At 29.6% G+C, this 7,007-nt stretch overlaps 1 non-coding gene across 1 annotated transcript; it reads right to left on the bottom strand.

Annotated features, from left to right (window-relative positions):
* Positions 1 to 6,648: 6,648 nt before the first annotated feature.
* Positions 6,649 to 6,755, bottom strand: LOC131175635 (small nucleolar RNA R71). The gene has a single exon (XR_009145829.1). It is a non-coding gene; the product is annotated as a small nucleolar RNA R71 (small nucleolar RNA).
* Between the last annotated feature and the right edge of the window lie 252 nt (positions 6,756 to 7,007).

Genomic DNA, 7,007 nt, shown 5'->3' with positions numbered 1-7,007 from the left:
TGTTGTCCCTTGTAGCAACCCAAGAGGGGAGGTAAATTGGGTACTAATTAAAAATTTTGAAAGCTAAGAAAATTTAATGGAAAATAAGAACAAGGAAGAGAGAAATGAATGATGGTGGACACAAAGATTTATAGAGGTTCGGCTATCCCAAGCCTACGTTCTCTCCTCAAGGCCCTCCTTGAGAGTTAACTCCACTGTATTTCTTCTTTGGGTGAAGAACAAACCCCTCACAAAATCACAAAAGTAAACTCTTGCTCTTTTACAAATCTCTTTTCTCACAAGAGCAATTTAATGCTCTAACACACTCAAGTTATAATAAATACTCTCAACAATTTTAAACTCACTCTTTGAACTAAAAAATTATGGTTTAACAAACAAGCTCTCAAGAATTAATTGTGGACGTTCAAGTTCTAGAGAGAGAAAGAAGGAAAAGCTTTAGAACTCAATAAATTCTTAAAAAATCAGTTATTATAACTTCCCTTCAGTTATTAATGATCTCTATTTATAGTTTTAGTAAGAAAATGACCGTTGGGGGTGTATTAAGTGCAAATATAGCCATTTAATTACCTAAAATCCCATTTTATTGAGTTACAGAAACTCAGGTTTGGCTGTCGAAGTCCCTTACTTTGGCTGCCGAAAGTGGGGGAACCAAAACCTTATGTTTGAAAAATTGACTTCGGTTACCAAAGTCCCCACTGGACAAAAAAAATAAAAGATTAGAAAATACATAACTCTTTATCCCAAAACTGGATTTTCAATCTGTTTGAACTGTTGGAAAGATAATTTAATAAATTTTTCATTAAAAGCATTTTCAAAAACTAATTTTACATTTCTCACAAGTGAAAATTTTCATTTTACTCCTCCTTGGTCAAGAAATAGGTAAAAACAAGAACACTATGAATTTTAAAAATACCTAAATTTGATCCAACGCAATTAACTAATTGAGATTCATAAAATTAAAAATTTACATAGTAGTGTCTCCTTAATCTTTGCTTCAATTTCTTAGATTTCAATATTGATTTGAAGCAATTTCATAATTTTAAAATAGGAACCTACAATCTTAATACAAATACTTCCAAGGTAGATTAGTAGTATACTAATTGTTTATTATCATCAAAACATGGATTAGAACTTCTAGGTCCAATAGTTTTAATAGCAAAAAGTTGAAAATTAACTTTTTAACTATCATGACTAATTTAAATTTTAAAAATTATGAATAATAAAAAAAAATTTGGCAGTAGAAAGAATTATACCTAATAGGCAGGCATTTCAAATCTGCTTAAATAAATAAAAGCTATTATTGATAAATAAAAATATATCTTATTTATTTAAATACATGTAATTACAATATAATAAAAGTGATTTTTTTAGTTATTTTCATAACTTTAATTTAAATATTTACTTTAATTCTTTTTAGTTTTGTTGCATTTTATAATTGATCTGAAAGAAAATTTCTATAAATTTTAAGATTTATTAATTAATTAATATGGATTTTTTTCTGTAATTGTATATAAAGTAAATTAATTCACAAACACAACGAGTATAAACAGCACACGTTAAAAAATATTAATATAATTAAAATGATAAGTACATAAATCTTAATATCAATATTTAATATAAAATTATTAAATTTATTTTTGTATAAAAGTAAATTTATAATAATTACACCCAAAATTAATAAAAAAATGAAGGTATTTGTGATTTTTTTTTTTAAATTGAAGGTAATTTATGATTAGTCGAGAGTTGTGTTTTAACTAGATTAACAATTCCTTTCTTATAGCATGTCCATATAAAATCAAATCACTTCGAGGCAACTTAGAATATTTGAGAATAGAGTTTCTGGGCCCTTGGCAACGCATAGACTAATCTATATACATCTATGTAAAGTAGGAAGATATTTATAAGAGAACGCTTGAAAGCCTCAATTCTATAAATAACTATCTTTTATATTAATTATTATTTAATTTTTTTTATTTTTTTTAATTATTATTATTTATAATGCTATCCTAACAGTTATGATTTAAATTATTATTTTATTTAAAAATTGATTTTTAAAAAATTAAGTTCTTTTGTGATTAAATATAATATTTAAAAATTATTTATATTATTTTTTTATAGATTTATTTATGTAAAAACATTGTTTATCATATGTTATCATCAATAATAATAATAATTTAAAATAAAAAATAATTTAAAAAATAACAACAATAATAACAATAATAATAACAATAATAATAATAACAATTTGCTGATGGCCATTAATTTAAAGAAAATTAGCAATTAATTTGTGATCTTATAATTAGCTATCATATAATTTAATCAGCCTTAAATTATTTCTATATTTTTATATTTTCTATTATTTTTATTATGAAATTTTTGTTAAAAAATTTTGAGAAACAAAAAGTATAATTTACATAAAAAGTTATAAAAATAAAATATAGAGATTTGACTTATTTATAATTAGTATATATTATTTTTTATTTTAATAATTTAATTTTTTTATTTCACTTTTCTAAGATTAATTATGTCATGATCTAAACTATGGGCCAGACCGTCACTAGGAATTGGGTCAACATAAAGCCCCCAAAGCTCGTAGTAAGCCTAACTATTCCTAACTCAACTATGAGGGCCATCACCGTAGTCCAATTTCAAGAAAATAAACGGACGGAATTCAACCATAAATTGGACTATACAACGAGGAGTTTTTAACTCACTCGACCTGTAAATAAAAAATATATCAAATTAGGGAGTTTAGCTCACCCTTACTATCCTAAATCAATCACAAATTAATCAACGGGAGCTTAGCTTCCTCATCCATAAAACAGTCCATCTCAGATACCCATACATAGTCACACATATATTATTACAACCCCAAAGTTTAGTTATTTCAAACCCAAAGAAATATTACACTATCGATACATGCGGAGTTATGGAATAAAGATAAAGAAAAAAGAAGAATACAATAGAATTTCTTTTACTAAACCTACGAGAAAGAATACAGGTTATACAAAAAAAGGGATCCTCCTTTAGTCTGAAAAAAATAAGGTGAACATAAGTGAGCGTCAACTCATAGAGTAAGATATTGATTTTAAATACAATTTCTATAACTATCTAAGGCTAATGCATCCCTAAGAATGAAATGTAGCATATATCAATATATTCAACCAAGTTCAAACAATATTTGCACAAAGAATAATTTGGAGCACTCATACACCCATGTGTCACATCAATCAAATTCTTGATGGTTGTCGAATCCACTAGAAATTTAATTAACTAAAATTACCAGTTGTGAAATATTTTCTGCAATACGTGGTAAGTCCAGGTCGAACCCTAGAGACTGAATTATTAAATTTCGTGCACTTGAAAAAGAAACAAAGGTTGGGGGGGGGGGGGGAGGGGTAATTCGCAATCCAAAGAAGAAATCCAAAATCAAAAATTAAGATCTAAAATAAAAAAAAATTAAGAAACTCTCAAATTAAACAAAATTCAGTCCAAGGTAATTCGCATTCCAATGCATTGATTTGATCATAGATAAAAAAAATATAATTATATATTATTGAATACTTAACATAGATTTACCAAACAGCGAGGTAAACCCCTGACTTCCCTATACTCATTAATTCGAGCTCAGCACTCTTATTGACTCTAATTATTAACTGAGTTGGTATTAAGCAATCCTCATCAAATTAATAACTGCTTTAAGAAAAGAAAGTAGTTAAGCTAAACAATAATTTATGAAGCATAAATCATTTAATCCACCCTATTGTTTCTTTAGGTTAATATCGAAAACTGGGATCATAATCAATAAAACCTAATTGTTACTCATGTCCAATCTTACACAACAATTACGGATTATGAAGATAAACTAGCAATTGATCACATCAAACAATTAACTAATAGGCCTTTTTAGCAAATCATTCAATAGTTCAAAGAAAATAAAATTAGAAAACAATAGATATTTCAAAAAGACATAAATTAAATTAAGAACTCAGTCTCACAAATCAAGCAAAAGAACTTGAATCCTTCGAATTGAATTAAAACTTAGCCACTCATGTTCATGGCTTACAAAAAAATAAAGAAAAATAAAGAAGAAATCTAAAAAGAGAATGATTAATCCATTTATTAATTTTACTCCCATCACATTTAGTGTTTTTAGTGTATTTTTATATTTAATTCAGTTGGTTAAAATATATTTATCATTTAGGCATATTTTTAGATAGTTGTAGAATAATTATGTTAAATGGAGAAATTTTCAGCATTTGACATTTTCTGTATTTTTCAGGTGTTTCTAAAGTTGTGGGTCTCCAAATTGAGTACTGTTTAATCCATTGAAAAGCTAAGATAGAGCACTTCAAATAATAAAGAGGGACCAAAGCCCAAATTAGTCTCCAAGATTGACAAAATGAACTATGGATCTATTGCAAAAGCCCAGACTTGATGTGTCACAATCAGTTTCAGTATTTATTTTGTATCTAGAGTTTCAGACATCCAAATGAAGCAAGCCGAAGCCCAATTAAACTTTAAGAGCCACCTCTACAACTTTTATGAAGGGTTAGATGCAAGATGAGGCCATTTTAATCGTTAAAAAGGGCAATGAAATCGTCACTTTGGGCTAGACTGTCTGTCTGAACTAGTCCCGGTTTTGGGCCATAACTTGGGCTGTAGACCTTGGATTTGGGCAAATGAGTACCCGTTGGAAAGCTAAGAAATAGGGCTACAACTTTCCTGAAGAGGGCAGAGGTTCATAAAGGAAGTCGCTGAAAATCGGCCTTAATTTTAGAGACATGAATGCAGGCTGAAAATCTGTCTTTTGAATTTCAAAACTTTTCCTAGTTTGATTCCTATCTTTGAGATTAAGTTCTTGATTATAAATACGTCTTTGGGCAGCAGCTAAGAGCATCCCATTCAGACCTTCATTCTCCATAGAAGACATTCGTTCTCCATTATCTTTTTAGATTTCTTCTTTATTTTTCTTTATTTTTTTGTAAGCCATGAATATGAGTGGCTAAAGTTTTAATTTAGTTCAAGGGATTCAAGTTCTTTTGCTTGATTTGTGAGACCAGGTTCTTAATTTAATTTATGTCTTTTTCAAATATCTATTATTTTTTGATTTCATTGTCTTTGATCTATTGAATGATTTGCTAAAAAGGCCTATTAGTTAATTGTTTGATGTGATCAATTGCTAGTTCATCTTCATAATCTGTAATTGTTGTGTAAGATTGGACATGAGTAGCAATTAGGTTTTATTGATTATGATCCTAGTTTTCGATAATAACCTAAGGAAACAATAGGGTGAATTAAATGATTTATGCTTCATAAATTGTTGTTCAGCTTAACTACTTCCTATTCTTAAAGCAGTTATTAATTTGATGAGGATTGCTTAATACCAATTCAGTTAATAATTAGAGTCAACAAAAGTGCTGGGCTTGAATTGATGAGTATAGGGAAGTCAAGGGTTTATCTTGCAGTTTGGTAAATCTACGTTAAGTATTCAATAAGATATAATTATATTTCTTTTATCTATGATCGAATCAATGCATTGGAATGAGAATTACCTTGGACTGAAGTTTGTTTAATTTGAGAGTTTCTTATTTAATTTTAGATCTTAATTTTTGATTTTTGATTTCTTCTTTGGATTGTGAATTACCCCCCCCCCCAACCTTTGTTTCATTTTTTCAAGTGCAAGAAATTTAATAATTCAGTCTCTAGGGATCGATCTAGACTTACCACGTATTGCAGAAAAATATTTCACAATTGGTAATTTCAGTTAATTAAATTTCTGGTGGATTCGACAACCATCAAGAATTTTGGCACTATTGCCGGGGATTAAAATTTATTGGATTCCATGTTTTTAGTATTAGGGTATTTTGTTATTAATTTTGTTTGTGAAGTGTTGTTATTTTCAGGTTTTTGGAAAAAATTATGGTGTTACTATTCATCAGTAGATTTTTGGTTGAATTTGGAGGGCGGCCCATACCTATTTTGAAGCAAACAACATTTTGATTAAGATCAATCAATCCATAGGATTCTTTGGCCCCACCCTCTTGAGTCCGAATTCCATTGTTTTCTAGGATTTTGAGGCATTTTTCTGTTTTTACTTTAATTTCTCTTTGTTTATGACAAGAACTTCTCAATCTGGTGAGTTAATCTTTAATCCAGAAGTAGAAAAAATAGCTACACAGTTGAGATAATTGGCTAAGCAAGCTAGGCAGATTTCAAGTACATCTGAAGGAGTCCAATCTCTAAAGGAGTTAAGTTCGGATTCGGATTCGGATTCAGATTCAAATTCCAAAAATGAAACCATGGCTGCTAGGACTTTGAAAGAGTTGGCTGCTCCTGATCTAAATCAACAGCCTTTGTGTATTTAATACCCTACTTTAAATGTTGCTTTTGAGTTGAAATCTGGACTAATCCATTTGTTGCCTAAGTTTCATAGTCTTGCAGGTGAGGATCCACATGAGCATCTAAAGGAATTTCATGTTGTGTGTTCCAGCATGAAACCTCAAGGAGTTTCTTCGAGCTTTCCCTTTCTCATTGGAAGGCGCAACTAAGGATTGGTTGTATTACCTTCCTTCTGGATCTGTCAACTCATGGAATGGGATGAAGCAGATATTTTTGGAGAAGTATTTTCCTGATTCTCGTGCTGCCAATATAAGAAAAGAAATTTGTGGCATCTAGCAGTACAATGGAGAGAGCTTGTATGAGTACTAGGAGCAATTTAAGAAACTGTGTGCAAGTTGTCCCCATCATCAAATAAGTGAGCAGCTGTTGATTCAGTATTTCTATGAGGGATTTCTACCAATGGACTGCAGTATGATAGATGCTGCTAGTGGAGGAGCTTTGGTTGACAAGACACTAAAAGAGGCAAGGAGGCTGATTGCTAACATGGCAGCAAATTCTCAACAGTTTGGAATGAGAATGGATCACACACCTATGAAGGTTAATGAGGTAAGTACATCTAACCTTGAGAAACAAATTTTTGATTTAACTACTTTGGTGAGGCAGTT

This window comes from Hevea brasiliensis, chromosome 17 (assembly GCF_030052815.1).
Source record: "Hevea brasiliensis isolate MT/VB/25A 57/8 chromosome 17, ASM3005281v1, whole genome shotgun sequence".
Taxonomy (NCBI): Eukaryota; Viridiplantae; Streptophyta; class Magnoliopsida; order Malpighiales; family Euphorbiaceae; genus Hevea; species Hevea brasiliensis.
This window is presented reverse-complemented; position numbering and strand designations above follow the sequence as displayed.